The 17383-nt window shown below is 50.2% G+C and overlaps 1 protein-coding gene across 3 annotated transcripts in view; it reads left to right on the plus strand.

Annotated features, from left to right (window-relative positions):
* Window positions 1-14104: 14104 nt before the first annotated feature.
* Window positions 14105-17383, plus strand: part of AIFM3 (apoptosis inducing factor mitochondria associated 3) — a 55285-nt gene continuing 52006 nt past the window's right edge. For all 3 annotated transcript variants that reach the window (XM_066199510.1, XM_066199511.1, XM_066199512.1), the window contains exon 1: window positions 14105-14124. The gene's annotated coding sequence lies outside the window, so the exon portion shown is untranslated. The remainder of the gene's footprint in view (window positions 14125-17383) is intronic.

Here is a 17383-nt window from a genome sequence, read left to right on the forward strand (position 1 = left end):
CTCCCCCCGTAGAGATGTTTCAACATTTGCAGGGTCAAACCTCCTGGCATCCACTGTTTATGGTCCTCTGTAAATCAATTTTCCCCTCTTTCTTCTGCACCACCACCTTTAATTATCTCCAGTTCCTCTGGTGGGGAAGACAGCAGCAGCACCACCACCACTTCCCCCTCCCCCTGGCAATGGCTGAGCCACAAGCAGCAAAGGGAGGATCCCAGAGACCTCTGGCAGAAGCACTGCCTTCTGAACCTCTTCATTGGCCAGTTGATTACCTATTGTCTCTTCTGAGTACCCTGCCTGATGTCCCCTAACATGTATTATTTCTGCCTCTTTCTGTAAATTCACCACCTCCAATAGGCAAGTAATTGAGCTCTCATGAGTGGGCTTTTTTTTCCCTGCAAGTTAACAAACCTCTCTCTTCCCAGTATTCCAAGCTCAGGCACCACCCCACATGCATACTTTTAATCTGTAAATGTTCACTACCTTTCCTTGATGCACTTTGCAAGGTTTTATTAAGGCATACAATTCTTTAGTCTCTGCTGACCATGTGCATGATAGCTTCCCCTCTTCTTGCAATTCCCTTCCTATTATACCATATCCAGAAACTCATTTTCCTCCTATTACTCTTGAAGATCCATCAATAAACACCTTCCCCATTTGGCCAAAGGGTATCCTGTAAATCTTCCCTAGCTTGGGTCTGGCGATCTGTTTCGTGGATACAGTCTTGAGTTTCCTTTAGGTTTCTTTACTTGGGACCAGTTAAACAGGAGGCTGGGTTAAACCCTTACCCACTTCTCAATTCTAAATCCTCCTGTTCCATTAAACAGGTGTCCTGGTTTGGGGCAAATTTGGGAGAAAACCTCTGAATAGGGTCCCTCTGGGAAGCAAATCCAAACAGCCCCTCCCCCCACCAGCCTGGGAGAAAATCTCCTGAGAGAAAAGTGGAAAAAACTATTTAACAAGCAAAGTGCCCACAAGCATAAAAAATGAATAATGTGAAACAATAAAACCTCTTGCCGCTCTGAAGAGAGATGGCAAAACTGAGAGAAGTCCTTGCCACGGGTGTAACTCGCTCAGTCTCTTATCAGTCCCTCCAGTACTGCAAAACGTCAAAGTCCAGGCCCCGGTGGGCTGCAGGTGTGAACTCCTGATGCTCTTTTGGGTTTTTCAGTCTAGAACAGGTTTAAACAGTCCTAAGAAAAAGAATAAAAACAGTCCAGGGAACTTCTCTGCCTCAGCCAGCTAAACTAACTAAAAGCACAGAGATCTCTGTCCTGCTGCCTGTCTGTGCTACAGATAAACACAGTCCAGGAGCGGAATGTGGAGGAGTGAGTGCTGTTTCTAAAAACAAACTGCCCACTTCTTCTTTCCCCTCCTTCACTCTCAGAACCAGTCTCAATGGTACAGAACATAATATCCAACAAAAATGGAACAGACAGTTGGGGATACAAGCATCATAAAGTCACCCATGGACAACAGGTTTCATACTGTAACAATACAGTGCTGATCATCCATTTAGAACTTGATGCCAGACTTCAACAATCCTGCCATCAGTTACCATAAAAGCTGTGGCTGCACAATTCTGCAGACAACAGATACCGTTAGAGCAAACAGGCCACCCCCTTGCTCATGGGTCAAATATTTTAGCACTAGAATTCATTTGGCACAGCCCTGTTTAGCATGCACATTTAATTAAAATTCCTTTTCTGAGTCTGGCTAAAGTTTTGCTCTCTCTCGTGTCCATACCACAACACTGGGGCTGTCTGTGTTTAAAAAGTCACTGAATAAAAAGTCCTTAATCCAGGTCCTGCAATACCCTATTAATCTTAAAAATTGTCACAGCTCCCCCTCAGTCCTGGGCAACAGCACCTCCAAGATTCGCTGGACCCCCTCTGGGCCAACACATCGCAAGCCTTCAGTCAGAATACGCCCCAAACATTCAATCTTTCTCTCCATCATGTCTGCCTCCCTTCAGACACTCCAAGCTCTCCTTCTCCAGCCAGAAAGTTAAGCAATTTCACAGGGGCTTCCCCTACCACCTCCTCCAGTTCTCTTGACAGGAGCAAGTCCTTCTCATACTGCAATAACCTGATTCCTAGATATGGAGTAAATGCTTTTAATATCTTGCCAAATATGACAAGTGCTTCTGTGTATCCCTGCGGAAGGACCATCCATGTCTTTACTATTTTCCCTTCTCCCTCTTGCTCCCACACAAAGGCAAAATGCTGTTTACTATGCTCTGTAAGTGGGCATCCCCAGAAATCATCTTTTAAATCAAGTACTGAATAGTAGCAGTGTGAGGAGGAAACCTGGTTCAAGATGATATAAGGATCTGAGACTGTGGAGTGCCTGTGTTCAATAGTCTCATCTATTATTCTTAGATCCTGCACCATTCTGTAGGGTCCATCTGATTTCTTAACTGGCAGTGTCTGAAAACTTAAACCACAAATTCCAAAGGTTTACATCCAAAAAGGAGACAGTAACTTATTCAAATAAAGGAAGAAGGCATGGGAACCTTTTCCCTGGGGTCTCTCAAATTTTTAGAGAACACAGCCTCCTTTTTATCCTAATTTCCTGACTGCATGTCCTCTCTCTTTCCCCACTGGCTGAGATACTTGAGAGGTACTGACTTCCCAAAACACCTAATACCTAAAACCCCCTTCTAATGTAAACCCCCCTTTGTCTTTTCCTCGTGTCACTCAGTGGAATTCCTTATGGAATTTGTGGTTCTCCCCATCTTTCTTCTCTCAGTGTCCAATTTTATTTATCAGCAGAGCTACAGTTTGTTTGTAAAGACTAACCTCTCTCATTCCATTCATCAATCAGTGGAATCCTTCCAATTGTTTCTCAGTGCTAGTTTTATGTACCAGCACACCCAGAGTTTGTTTATAAAGACAAATCTCTCATTCATTTCAGCAGGATAGGAGTGTGACAGAGAGACATACATGACTCCAAAAGACCCCCCTTTAACAGGGACTCAATAACAGGCTGTAACCCCTTCCTTCAATCCCTTGAAAGGGGTTATTGCATTTTAGACAACACTTGTCCTGGTTGCTTCAGAGTAATTTGGAGAGGCTCCACATCCAGTTTTCCATATTGCCGTGGGACTGCCAACACTTTCTGAGTTCACTTTAGCATAAGCTTTATCAGCACAACAGCACTAGCCTCCCCATCACCCCTCATAACGCTAACTTGCACTCCCAACTCAGTCATCAAATCCCCTCCTAGCAAACCACAATCACAACTAGGAATAAACAGAAACTCACGTTTTTCAAACCCATCTCACATATTCACCAATAGCGCATCTTTCCTACTTACTCCCTGAATTATTAAAATAACCCCCTTTGACATAAAATTCAAAGTAGATGGAGAGGCTCCCAAGTCTACTAGGAAACACACTTCTTGGTTCACACTCACTCCAGTGTGGTGAGCCCCCAGTACAATAGGAGCTCCTGATACCCTTAACAATTTCCAGTGCTCTCTTTTTTATTTTTTTTACAAATGGCACATTGATTAAAAAAATGTGCCATTATCCTTGCCTGTACCTTTACCTTTTCCTCATCCCTTCTTACATATACCTGATGTGCCTTCTTAACCAACTCTTGCCAAGGGCCCCTCTGTCACCTCTCCAGCCAGTGCTCCCACTATTTGTGGGCTCTCATGCTCCCAAAGCTACCAAACTCTGCAAAATTACTCACCTCTCTGGCAACCCAAACAAATTCTCTTCTTATACCAGGCCAGGCTTTGGTGACAGATTGTATCCTATACCATATACCAAAGCCGGTCCCTGTCTCACTGCAGTGTCCAGATGCACCCCCCAACACGTGCATCCAGGCCTCCGCCCTGCTCTCCCAGCACCACAAGCTCTGTAAAGCACCAGGTCACAGTGGATGGACACAGCCGACAGTGCCACCGGGACGGGCAGGTGGACAGAACATCATGCAGCCTCATGGAACCAGGAGCCACTGCAGCCCCGGCCTGCAGGGATAGGGGAGTCAGATACTGCCTGTCACTGAGCCTCACAACGTCGGCTCCGTCCCACACCTCCCGTACAGGTCCTCAGGCCATGCCCCTGGTCCTGTAGTCTCACACCTGGCCTCAGAACTCCTCACCACAGAGAAAACCCCTTAAGTCCTGAGCAGCAAGTGGACAAACACAAATCCTCCACTCTGGCTCCATAATTACCCAGGGAGGGGTGGGGGCATAACAATATCTCCCTGTTTTACCTATCCTGGAAGCTGGGAATACAAAGGACTTGGGCCCTGTATTAGACTGCATGTTTTGAAGATTAGGTGAACATCCCAATCCTCACCATTTCTCTTTTCTTTCCTTATCACATAGTCTCCCAGTGCTGTTAGCCTTAACCATATTCCTCCAGACTCCCCTTCAAACAATCTTTTCCCAAACCAACACCATCAGTTATCTGTTGCAGAGACCCCTTCTCGACTCCCCTGATTGGCTCTTCTGGGTGTGGAGATTGCTGAGACCCTTTCTCAACTTTCCCTTACTGCCCTCTGTGGGCATTCATCTCCTGTTGCTGAGATCTCTTTTCGACTCTCCTTATTGCCCCCTCTGGACATCCATGTCCTTAACTACCTCTGGGAGAATGTGCAAACCATGTCAACATTTTCCCAGAGGACCCTTCAGAGGTATTTTGGTATCGTCATCCCTGTTGTTGAGATCCTTCTCCTGATTTTCCTTTACTGCTTTCTCTGGGCATCCTGCCATGTTTTTACCCCAAGGTTCCCACTGTATACACTGGTGAAATTTCCAGTGGTCTTTTCCTGTGGACTCTTCAAACGCCTCCCCCCCCCCCCCCCCCCCCCCAGTCCACCTCTTGTCTGTCTCCTGAACAGTCTTGGATACCCCATCAATTGCCCAGTGCCAGCCAGTGCTGGAGGGTTTTCAGTCACCTAAAAACTGGTTTAGGGTGAGGTGAGGCCTGCCTCCAGCTCCTCTTCCTGTGTGCCAGGCCCAGACGGTGGAAGGACCCTGGATGAGTCCCCCATCTTGTATGGAAAATCATGCTATCAGAAGCCAGTGTTCATTAAGGAGACTGAGGAGTCCTGCAACTTTATTTACAATAAAGTTATAAGAACAAAGGGAGAGAGGCAACTGCAGCATATACCTACAGGGTTTTCCCTCTCCAGGTTTTGGAGGATGCAGCCTCTTTTTATCCCAAACTCTTGGCCACATGTTGCCCTTTTCCCTTCCCCATTGGCTGAGGTACTAGGAAGGTACAGCCTTCCTGAACTGCCTACCACATATCCCTCCTTGAACCTGTCATTTCTCCCCAAAGTTCAGCAGCTCTGGTTTGTGCGGACCTATTTGTCTATCTCAGGAGTCAAAACTAGCCCTAATCCAACTCTCGGTTCTATAGCAAACCTGCAGCTTAAAGCTGATAGAGACACTAAGACCCATTTCAAAGACATTAATACCCATACCTTCATCCATGGAATTGTTTGTAAAGACATTAGTACACATCTTTCCTGTCACCTTCACTGCCTCTCTTGTCGCCTGGCCGTCAGTTCTGTGTCCTGTGTTCCCATGTTCCTACTTTTAATAAAACATGGTTACACTGAGGATCCTCAACCCTTCCAGGAGCAGAGACACACTCACAGTCTGTTTCCACAGTGTTGTGGTTTAGGAATGGTATTCCCCAATTTAGTGTTTCCACTGAAACATTCCAAATTAGGCACCACCCGGCGTGTGGCTGGAGACGAGAATTGGAGGCACAAAAGGTAAAAATCACAGGCTGAGATAAGATTAATTTACTGGAAACAGCAATGAAATAATAAACAGAACAGTAACAGAAACAGTATTAATAACAGAGTGTACAAGATTGGAACAATTCACATGTGAGTGCTCAGCATGAGGAATCTGATGTTACCCTGATCACATGCTTCACACTACCCACCAGAAGAGACCCCTTCCCTCACCCTGTACATAATATGAGGTGGTACAGAATAACCCCCATCCTGGCCATACCCCTTGTGGCTACTGCAAAAATTAACCCTGTCATCACTGGAACCAGGACACGCAGCAATGTGCTCTCCATGTGTTTCAGAGAAGGAATAAATACAATGTAATTCCTGAGGCAGAAGTGTCATTTCAACCCACTAATCCATGGAGAGGTGAGGAGCATGTCACCACTTCTCTGAAGCTCCTTTGAGCTTCACAAAGTTGCCATCTCCACTTAGGAAAATCTAAATTATACCTGAGCTTGACCCAAAAAATCTCTTTATAGATTCTCACTGCCAGAGCAGACTGTCCTGCCCTGACTGGCATGTCCAGCAGCAGGAGATTTGGATCAGTGATGGCATTCAAATGGTCCAAAAAGGAACTGACTTTATGGATGTGAAAAATGGGATTTAAAAATATCATGCTGTTTTCTTCTGAATGTTCAACAGCTGCTATTGAGTCCGACTCTCCCTGAAGACGCAGGGACCTGCGTATCTTTGCTGTTTTTCGTGACTCTGTCACCTGGCTCCTGTGGAGTCAGGTTGCCTGTTTACTCTTTCAGTGGATTTTGTTCATTTTGGGTAAATAGGCTGGGGAGAAATGAGGGAAAGGTTTGATGTTGGGTTCATGTCTACATCTGCAGTTTGCGGTGGCTTGTGCATGAGGGCAGGCCTTTGTGGCAGCCTCTGGAGCAGGAGGCACTGTCAGGGGGACAGACAGGTCTGAGGCATCAGCACTGGATTGTGAACCAAGGTCTCTACTTCCAGTAACTTCTCACCAGGTGTGACACTGGTTGTCCACTGCTGGCATCTAAGTCAGCCAAGCAGTTCAGAGGGCTTACTGCTGCTCTGCACTGTAGATTTTGCATCAAAAGGTCAGGATTTGAGTGCTGGTAAACCTGACTGCTCTTCAGTAGCAAAATAAATCACAGAATTTCAGAATGGTTTGTGTTGGAAGGGATTTTTAAAGGTCATCCATTCCACACTCCTGCCATCAGCAGTGACATCTTCCACTAGACCAGATTGCTCTAAGTCCCATGCAACCTGGCCTTGGACACTTCCAGGGACGGGGCAGACACAGCTTCTTTGGGCAACCTGTGCCAGGCCTTCTGCGTTACTTATTTCCACTGAGTTGTCACCTGGGATTAGGTAGAGGTGAAAAGCTGGAATTGCACCACTAAGGAGCCCATGGGGAGTAAATTTAAGGTTGAACATAGCCTTCTCCAAAGAACTCTGGGTAGTGAGAAGGTGAATTCTCTAGGACAGCAAAGCAAGCTGTCAGTCAGGGCAGTCTCTCCAGGGTCATCGTCCTAGATTTAAAGTAGTCCATGGAATATGGGCTGGTGTTTATCTTCTGCAAGATAAACAGGCAACAAGGTTTTTATAAGTTGACCTGACACCCCATCAGGCTGCCCCTTCTCTTTGAGGCTTTAGCAGCAGAAAGGGGACATGTACACACATAATGGAATGTTCTGCTTTAGGTCCCATGCCTGTCCTGGGATTTGGGGTTCAGAGGGCATTGCAGTCCTTTGGCAGCCCTCCTGAGGGCTCAGAAACTGGCAGATCTGAAAGTGGCAACATGGGACCATGAAAATTGCCAGACTTCACCATGCAGTGTTCTGCTTGCAAGGCTCACAGACCACATACTGGGATGCAGGTGGGTGCTGTGTGAGGCCCCTGGTGTTTGATCACATCCAGAAATTACATCCCATGGGATGACTAAGTCAGAGAGCTTTCTTAATGATCAGTCTCCTGGGTTATCTCTGAAGTACATTCTGCTATTAACCTGGCAGGCCAATATAATCAAATAGAATAGAATAGGCTAGCTCTGACCTCTTGCATCCCACCCCAGAGAAGTTCAGGTGGTGGGCAGGCACAGTCAGCCTGCTCCTGTCCTGGTAAAGCAGAGCAGGGACAGCCATTGCCATCCACAGCTGTCAGAGGTGCAAAGGGCTGAAAACTCTCCCAGAGAGCCCAGCTCTGACCTGCTGGGCTGTGATAGTGCCCAGGGGTCACCATAGTAGCTGGGAGGAGTGTGGGGCCAAGAAGAGGCTGGTGATGTGGAGCTGGAGCTTGGGAAGTGAGAGAAGGATGAGGAATGCCAAAGAAAAGCAGAGGAACACAGGGGACTTTGAAGGAAAGGGAGAATTTGGACCTGTCTGGAAAGCGGTCTCCAAGGAGCTGGAGAGGTCCTGGGGGGGTGACAGGCTGAGGGGTGGTGGATTGGGATTCCCAGGTCCCTGTGGCTGCTGTATCTGTGAGGTGGATGAAGTGGGGGAGTGTCCTAGGGTGAGGTCCCTCCAGAGGGACCCTATTTGGAGGTTTTCTCCCAAATTTGCCCTAAACCAGGACAGGGAGATACACCATCTACACAATCCTGGGCTGCACTTCCAAGTGGAAGAGGAATCTGGTGGGCATCTGGTCAGCCTTGCTCAGGTGCCTGTTTCAGGTGTATATGTAGATGATGGTCCCTGCTTGACTTCTGCCCAAAGCTGAGGCCTGTGATGGAGGACTGGAGGTCACCTGCACCAGGGAGGTCACTCTGCAGGTGGGAGGGCTGACTGGCTTCTGGAAAGGGGCTCCTGCTTGGACTGACAGCTCTTACCAGGTGAGGTGCCTCAGAAAGTGTTAGGTTATCTCTAGAAGATATACTTCTGGAAGATCCTGCAACACACATGTAGCCAGTTTGGGTCTGAACGGGGTGTTTTGCACTGGGTGCCGCTTGCAGGGACGTGCTGGGATTTACAGGGAAGCACTACACAGCTTGTCATTGAAGATCAGAGCCTTGTGAGCATCACTGCCATCAGTGAAAAAATCATTGACTGGCACTTCCTATACCCTGGCACTTGAAACAGCACTAGCCACGCCTGAGGCTCACAATCTCTTTAATACAGATCTCTGTGTGCAGGAATGTGGTCCACTTGGGCCAGTGTCACCAGAGGGAAAGCAGTGGTTCATCCCTGCATCCTCTGGGCAGGAGAGCTACTGGGGTGGCCATGCAGAGCAGTTCCTGGAGCTCCAAGCTGTGTTTCACCCACTGATTTTTAGATTATATTTCCCAATTGGAAGTTCCAGATGGGGAAGTTTCTGTTTCCCAAGAGAGCTGTTTCCCAAAATGTTGTTGGCTGCTCAATTTTTTTTGAGTAAAGTCTGTGTTGATCCCACTCTGCCTGGGTGTAGTAGCAGGGAGGAAAGTGGCCAAGGCAGTTGAAATGTTTAGCGAGAACAAATTAGGGATGTGAGCAAGTTGAATTTGCATTTCCAGGAGCTTAAAAAATGGCGCAGTATGTGCTTAGTGCAGTGAAAGCGACAGGACTCATCTGGAGGAAGAAGAATTGGTGTGAATAATAGCTTCTTAAGGCACTTCTGACCCTGCAGGTGACAACCAGAATCAGTCCCAGGTTGCCTGCTCTGCCTGTGGGTGTGACAGTGCCTTGTGTCCTGGTTTAGGGAAAATTTTGGAGGAAACCTCTGAATGGGGTCCCTCTGGGAAGCAAACCCAAAAAGTCCCCTGCCCCCAAAAAAATCTCCTTAGAGAAAAGTGGAAAAAATGATTTATTTAACAAAGTGCCCACAAGCATAAAAAATGAATAATATGAAACAATAAAACCTCTTGTTGTTCTGAAGTGATATGGCAAATTGAGAACATCCTTGCTGTGGGTTGCAGTTCAGCTCGCCCCATGTCTTATCAGTCCCTCCGGCACTGGAAAATGCCATCATGGGCTCCGGTGGGCTGCAGGTGTGAACTCCTGGTGCTCTTTTGGGTTTTTCAGTCCAGGACAGATTTAAACAGTCCCAAGAAAAAGAAAAAAACAGTCCAGGGGACTCCTCTGCCTCCGCTAGCTAAACTAACTAAAAGCACAGGAGTTCTCTGTCCTGCTGCCTGTCTGTGCTACAGATAAACACAGTCCAGGAGAGGAATGTAGAGGAGTGAGTGAGTTTCTGAAAACAAACTGTGTGCTTCTCTTTCTCCCTGCTTCGCTCTCAGAACCAGTTTCAAAGGTGCAGAACATAATATCCAACACAAACAGAACAGATAACTGGGGATAGAAGCATCAAAAAGACACCCCAGGACACCTTGCCAAGACTGGCAAAGGCCTGACCTGCTCGAGGCAGGCAGAGAAGTCTGAGAACATGAGCAGCAGCCCCAGTACCAAGTGTGTTTCTGGCCCTGCTCCTTGCCCCTGTGGGGTGGAACTGGGCTGGCATGGGCACTGAGCCCATCTAGCCCACCATCAGGGTCTGTCCCTCTCTTGGGATCGAGGGCAGCTCCTGCCACATGATGTCGTGCTGCTGTGTGTAGCACTGGACTCCCATCCACAGTGACCCATGTGCTGCAGTCCTACCTTCCCCCAGCCCTGCAGTGCTCCTTCCTTAGGCACCTCAGCTTCAGGTGAGATCTCCCCTCTGTGCTCCTCAAGGAGCATCTGTCAAAAGTGTGTGAAGGCTGGTCACCAGCTCCTCAGTCTGTGCCTGGAACAACAGGAAGATTTTATCCTTTATGCCTCGTATTTGTATTTGTGAGAAGAAGCCATCCTTCAGCAGTTTTCACCCAGCCTTCCTGATCCCATTAGCTGCACAAGTCCCCTTAGGTGCCACTGTATACTCTCGCATATGCTGTGACTTCCACATCCTCCCCCATGACCCTGCAGCTCCAGCAGCCCTGTTCACCAGGCTGTCACTGAGGACCAGAGCACGACTTGACCTGATGATTCCTTCTCACACCTCCCTGGTGCACACGGAGCCACAGCCACCTGGCTCCTTCCCTCCTGCCTGCGCTCCTGGCTAGGGTCCCTCTCCAGGAACCACCCTGATCTGCATTCACTCCCCTTCCCTGCTTTGGACAAATCTTCACTCACTTCCCCCAGCCCACCCTGCACTGACATGTTGGTATACTGCACAGAAAGCATCTGGAGGTGATTTCGTGGTTCTGCAGGGTCAGGTTGATCTCCATCTGCCTTCTGTTGTAGTGCAGCCTACTAGCGAAGAGATCCTAAAATAAACGGGGAGTTTGGGCGAGAGCAGAATGCAGATCCGATCAATATGATTAATGCTATGTTCTCCGTTTATTCAGTCTGAGATGGCAGGTTTTATACAGTTCTACATAGTTTACATTTACAGGTGTATTCTTATTGGCATACAGCACAGGGAAGAATGCAAACACTTATTGTTGAACAAACTCTTAAGGCAGCTGCTGTGTCCATACTAATTACTGTACTTGCTAACTACTAGAAAACCCTCTGTCCCTTGCTAACACCTTAAACTGTAATTCTAACTGTGCAATAAACTTGGCACTGAATTTCTACCTGTGCCATGAGGCCCAGTCTGGGTGATTCAACTACAGTCCAAGTACAAATCATGTCCACTTTTTCTAAGAAATTCTGCAACACAGCCTTCCCATTTGGGTGGCCTGGGAGGACCCCAGTGCCTGGAGCTCTTGCACGGAGACACCAGCCCTGCGGATGTTCTGCTCTGCAAAGTCCTGATGAAAACGCAGAACTGGCTTGGGCTGTCAGCTGTGGTCTGCTGCTGTGCCATGGCACGTCTCAGCCATCCCAGAAGATCCAAAGCTCTGGCTCTGTCACTTCCCAAGAAACTGGAAGTGCTGGGTGACGGCACAGCTGATTCACTGTCAAAGTGCCTTCATGTCCGAGGTGAGAGCTCCTTCTGCCTATGGCCCTGCCTGCAGCTGCGCCCTCCCCTGGGCTGCTCCATTTGCCCAGCTTCTCTCCCTTGTTCCCTTCCCTTTCCCCTTCTCCCCCACCTGACTCCTCTTCCAGGACTTCCTTCCCAGGGGAAGGAAGGGCAGGGCTCTGCAGGCAAGGGCAGAAGTTCTCTTGCAAGGAAACATTGAAGCATAGACTTCAATCCAGCCTGGAAAGCAGGTCTGGGAATGCCTGAGGCTCCACCATCGGGTTATGAGGTCACCTCAGCACTTGCCCGTGACCCTGTTCTCTGCATCTCCCTGGCCTCCCAGCATGTGCATGGGCTGGGCAGTCTCTGATTGCCCCAGGCTGCATGAGACACCCCTCACCCTTGTCCCTGCTGCAGTGGCATGATGAGGTGTTAATTTTGGGGTGGTGGGAAGTAAAGGGCTGCAGGTTGTCATCTCCTTGAGACCTGCAGAGATGGCAGAGAGCTAAGGGTTTGCAGCACAGTGGGCAGATGCCTGGCAGTGCTGGCATGGCCCTGTCAGCCCTGCAGTGAAGCACCACTGTCCCACTTGTGGCAGACCCGCAAGCTGGGCCCCAGAGCACCCATTGCCACCCATTGCCAGTAGCATAGCTGAGCACCCCACCAAGCACGATGGGGTGACTGGGTCAGCTCAGGAGCTGGGTAGGACCTACTAGGGGAGGATCTATCAGTGACATTTCAGTGATCAACACTGCAGTGCAGGCAGTGCTCAGTGTGGGAGTGGTGTCAAGGTGATGGAGCCAGTGCCAGGAGCCCAAGAAACAACAATCATGGGGGCACACACCACCCAGCAGTTCTGTGAGATTTCTAGGAAAGGAAGGACCTCCAGCCATCCATCCCTCTGGCTTCCTGACCAGTCACTTCACTGCAAGCAAAGCTGCATCTCTTGCTGTTCCTAGGGAAGCACAGCCCCACAGTACTGCTCATGTCTCATAGTCCCATCCCTGGAGCGATGTGCACAGACCCGTAAGCTGCAGTGAAACAACCCCACATTTTGTCCACTTGTGGTGTCAGCCAAACACAGAATCACAGACTGGTTTGGGTTGCAAGGGATTTTTAAAGGTCATCTAATCCACACCCCTGTTATTGGCAGGGACACCTTCCATTATCCTAAGTTGCTCCAAGTCCTGTCCTACCTGGTCTTGGACGCTTCCAGGGATGGGGAAACCACAGTTCCTCTGGGCAACATGTGCCAGAGCCCCACCACCCTCACAGACAATATTCTTTTCAATATCGAATTCAATTCTACCCTCCTTCGGCTTAAAGCATGGCCACCCACAGCTTGTGATAGAGTCTGCTGTCAGGATAATTCCCTCTAAACCCATTTACTGTCTCCTTCCAAGGCTCAATCCTCACTGTTTGCTTGCCAGCTGCATAGGAGCAGTTTTTTACACCATGGGTCAAAAATCCTGCATGTCAGGTAGGGTAATGGATGTGATGGGTCTGCTAGGGGTCCCTGCTGCCAGCAACGCCACATCCCATGGAGCTCTGCACCATACCCCAGGAAGGCACAGCACCACATGCAGTGATGCTCCTTCTCAACTGCCTGCAGACAGCGGACATGGGATCATTTCTCCTGCCTTAGAATTGAGGCAGCACCATGAGGACCCAGTGTCCGTCTCCCAAGGCTCTGGAAGCATGTGGGTCCCTGGAGCTTCTAGCTGGAATACTTCATCCTTGGGGTGGTGGGTGTTTTTTGATTTGGTTTGGTTTGGTTTGGTTTGTGGTGGTTTGCGGTTTTGGTTTTTTTGTTTGTTTGTTTGTTTTTGTTTTGGTTTGGTTTTTTGTTTTGTTTTGTTTAATGCAATGTGAGCTGCAGATTAACAGCCCCGTTAAGCAGCTCATACCACTTGGACCAGGGAACTAAAGCTGGATATTAAAGAGCAGTGATCTGCCTGGAAAACCTCGGGAATTGTATATTTGGAGTGCAAGAGAGCAGCGACCCGAGACAAACTATCTGGGACGGGGGGAAACCTTCCTCTGTACCCAGCGTGATCTCAAAAGTCATCCACTGAAAATGAAAACTCATTTGTGGCATGTGATAGAAAAAGGCACAGAGGGATGCTGACACTGCCAGATGGCATGATGGGGAGGGAAAGAGTTTTCTGGGGAGAAGAAAGGTTCCAGGCAGGAGGAAGCGGAGGGTGGTGCAGATCTTTGTCTTCGAGGGGGAGCAGAGACATGAATCCAGAACGAAAATGTAAAGCAAGTGACCTGTGAAGGGCCGGGCTGGGGTATTTCAGGTGGGCAGGAATATCCCCGGCAGTTGCAGCTCCGTGGGACGAAGCAGCACCAACTGCCCCGGTGCGCCGGGGGCCAGCGGGGACCCCCCCCCGCCACTCGTGTACCGAGGGCGGGCAGGCCCCGCTCCGCTCCCGCCCCGCTCCCGCTGCCGGGGCGTGTCCCGCGCCCCGCCCCGCCCCGGGCCCGGCCGCGCTCCGCCCGCCGCGCCGGCACCGCCGCAGCTGCTCAGGTAAGCGCGGGGGGCGGCGGAGACCCGTCCCGGGGAAGATGTGAAGCGAGGGGAGTTCCCAGTGCAAGGCCGCTCTTCAGGGCCGCGCCGCACCTTCCGCCGGGGGGAGCGGTCGGTGGGGGCCGCCGCTGCCCCCGGGAGCGGGGACACCGGGGGTATCGGGATTACCGGGGCGCCCGGGCGGGCCCGGGGGCTCCTCTACAGCCGGAGCTGCCGGCGGGGCCAGGATCGGAGCCGGGGACAGGCGGTGCGAGAGCGCCGCGTATCTCCGCATCTCTCCTGAGATGCAGCAAATGCCCAGGAAATCAAAGCGGCATAAAAATGGGTCGCGGAGAAAAGCCGCGTTTGTCCTGAACGGGGTTTAGATCCCTGTGTCATGTCCTCTCACCAGCGTGTTCTCCAAGTTTGTTCGTGTTTCGGGGGACCATGATCTCGCCTGGACAGGGGTGAATGTCTTTAAGCTGGAGAAAGGTAGATAAAATTAAATACTAGGAAGAAATTCTCCACTGTGAGGGTGGTGAGGCAATGGCAGAGGTTGCTCAAAGAAGCTGTGGCTGCTCCCTCCCTGAAAGCGTCCAAGTCCGGGTAGGACAGGGCTTGGAGCAACCTGGGATAGTGGAAGGTGTCCTTGCCCATAGCAAAGGGTGTGGAAAGAGATGAGCTTTAAGGTCCCTTCTAACCCAAGCCATTCCATGATCTTTGTGTGTTTCTTCTAACTCATGACATTGTATGGTTCTATGAACTGCATGGTCTCCTTTGAGAGGGAACATCTGAGTGTGATGGATAGAGCTGGACTGTGGTGTTGTATTGTAGCCGTTAGTCTTGGAAAACGTTGCCGGGATAAACTCCTTCTGCCCTGCTCCAGCTCCTGTGGGGAACGCAGATTGCTTTTGTGCAATGTGGACCTGGCAGTGACAGCACAGCAGGGGCTTGGCTGCCTGTGGTGGAGCAAATGGGAATTAAAGGTCTCTCGGGTTGTGAAATAATTTGATTTTTACATAGAGCACTCTTCATCCGGGGAGAATTTCCAACATTTATGATTTTTATTGGCAAATTTTTACGATCTGAAGCAATTCCCATGATTAATGATTTCCAGTCCAGCTCACAGAGGTGTGTGGAGGGGTGGCAGCGACAGTGCTGCCGAATGAGCCTTTAACCTGGGGTCGGTGCTCCTTTTAAGGTGGATTGTGCTCTGACACGGCGTTCCCGCTGCACTTCTTCAGGAGCCAACGGGGTACATTAAACGGCAGCTTTGTAGCTCTCTGTGCTGCCGCTGACACAAACTCCTGGTGACAAGGTGAAGTGCACCGGGGCATGTCGCTCCCTGCCCACATCCCTCCCTGCCCGCGCTGAGACGGGGCCGTGCAGCCCATCGCTGGGGCAGTGAGCTGCTCTCGCCGTTTTGCTGCGAGTTTTGCTTCTGTTTCTTGGGACCATTTAAAAGGAAATCACCCGGCAAAGCCAAACCCGCTGCTTTCTCCAGGTGGGTATAAAGCAAATCTTGGACCCCACCAGGAAGTGGCTGGAGAGGTAAAGCTTTGGCAGGGAGGACTATACTAAGCAAGGTGGAGGACAGAACAGGAGGTGAAGGAGGGGTCCAGTGCTGCTCTGAGGGTCTCAGAGCCACTGCGTGTCAGCAGTTGGGGAACCCTGAAGGAGAAGCCAGGCAGCAGGATTGGGATGGGTATGGAAAAGGCAGGAAAGTGGGAATGGGAGGGTTGGGCAGAGGGAAGGGGAGAGTTATCAAGGGGGAAGAATGGGGTGAAAAGCTAGAGAGGTAAAGAGGAGGTTGGGCTGCCAGGGAGACAAGAAAATGGGGTTCCTATGTGCCAGCCACCTTGATTTTGGCTTATCTGCTCCGTGGGCAGAGGGTGGGCAGCAGCGCATTGCATGTCTGCACAGGCAGTGTTACCATGTCCTGCGTGCAGCATCTTTGAGGTGGAGGGACTAGAAGCAGTGACATGAACACAGAAGACGTCCCCCAGCTGGGCACCCCATTCTGGAAGGCTGATCTGCTGGTCTGGGTACCACCAGACCTAGGGGTTGTGGGAGTCTCTTTTCATCTGTTGTAGTGTGATTCCTGACAAAAATGTTAACTTCAGGATGGAGACCATCTGTTTTCATCCTCATATTTTTTGAAAAATACAAGCTCTCCCTGCCTTAAAAACATCATCTGCTGTCATGCTCTCTTCTATGTGACTCGATTCCCTTCCCACTGTCTCCTTTTCTCTTGGCAGGCAAGCCTTGTGCCCCTCCCCGGGGTCAGAGGAGGGCTGCTTTGGGTGGTGTTGATAACACAGAGTGCACAGCATGGTCCACGGGGTGGGGGTAGAGCTTGGGCTCCCCAGTGCTCCAACCATGCCTAGGCTGTGTTCAGAGTCCTGTGTCCAGTGGAGAGAGCTGCTTTTTTTGGCAGCAGAGTCTGGCTTACCCTGAAGACAGGGCAGTTTGATTTTGCTGAGCCAGACCTTGCTGAGAAACATGGGGGTTCCTCACTGAGATCATGGGCTGTGGCAGGGTGTTGCAGCAGGTGGAGGATGGACCTCAGGGTGAGCAGAGAGGGGAGCCGCAGGCAACTTGGGGTGTCAGTAGGACTTTGTGCCAGTGGCTGCTGTGGTTTTTGGGGGAGTTGATCTCTGCAGGGTGGTGAGGATGGCAGGAGGTTGCCTCTGGGCTGTGGGACACTGACAGTGTGGCTGTGCTCAGGCAGCTGGAGCCCAAATACTGTTTCACCACCACTCTGCACCATGAGGAGTGTGGTGTGTCCACTGTGGTGGCTGTGCTGGCTCCTCCTCTGACAGGCTTTGTGGAGATGGACTGGGACTCTGCCAGACCAGTGGAGACTGGCTGATTTGGGGGAGGGGAGGTGGTGAGCTGTACGAGAGTGCTGGTGCACCTCTGGGCTGAAGCCTGGTCCCTGGCAGGATCACTAGGCCCAGGAGGATACTGGACCAGAGGCAGGTGTACTCCTTGGTGAACTGCAGGACTCTTGGTGTCCACCTTATATATTTTTATTAATGCCCTCTGCCCACAAAGCAGCTGAAACTGGCTGAGGAGTTGGAGGTGGAAAACATCCCTAGTAGCTGGCATTGCACCACTGAGCAGAGATGGACAAGAAATGAGCATGAGACTGTGCATGGTGGTACTAATGTGAAACAAGAGTGGGCCTTAGGATATGATGGAGAAGGATAGTGTGGGTATACTCATCAAGGACAGGGGCATGTGGACTCACCACTCTGAAGTCTAATACTGGCATAGA

Source organism: Chamaea fasciata, unplaced genomic scaffold (genome assembly GCF_029207755.1).
Source record: "Chamaea fasciata isolate MVZ Bird 193981 ecotype frontalis unplaced genomic scaffold, bChaFas1.0.hap1 SCAF_18, whole genome shotgun sequence".
Classification (NCBI taxonomy): Eukaryota; Metazoa; Chordata; class Aves; order Passeriformes; family Sylviidae; genus Chamaea; species Chamaea fasciata.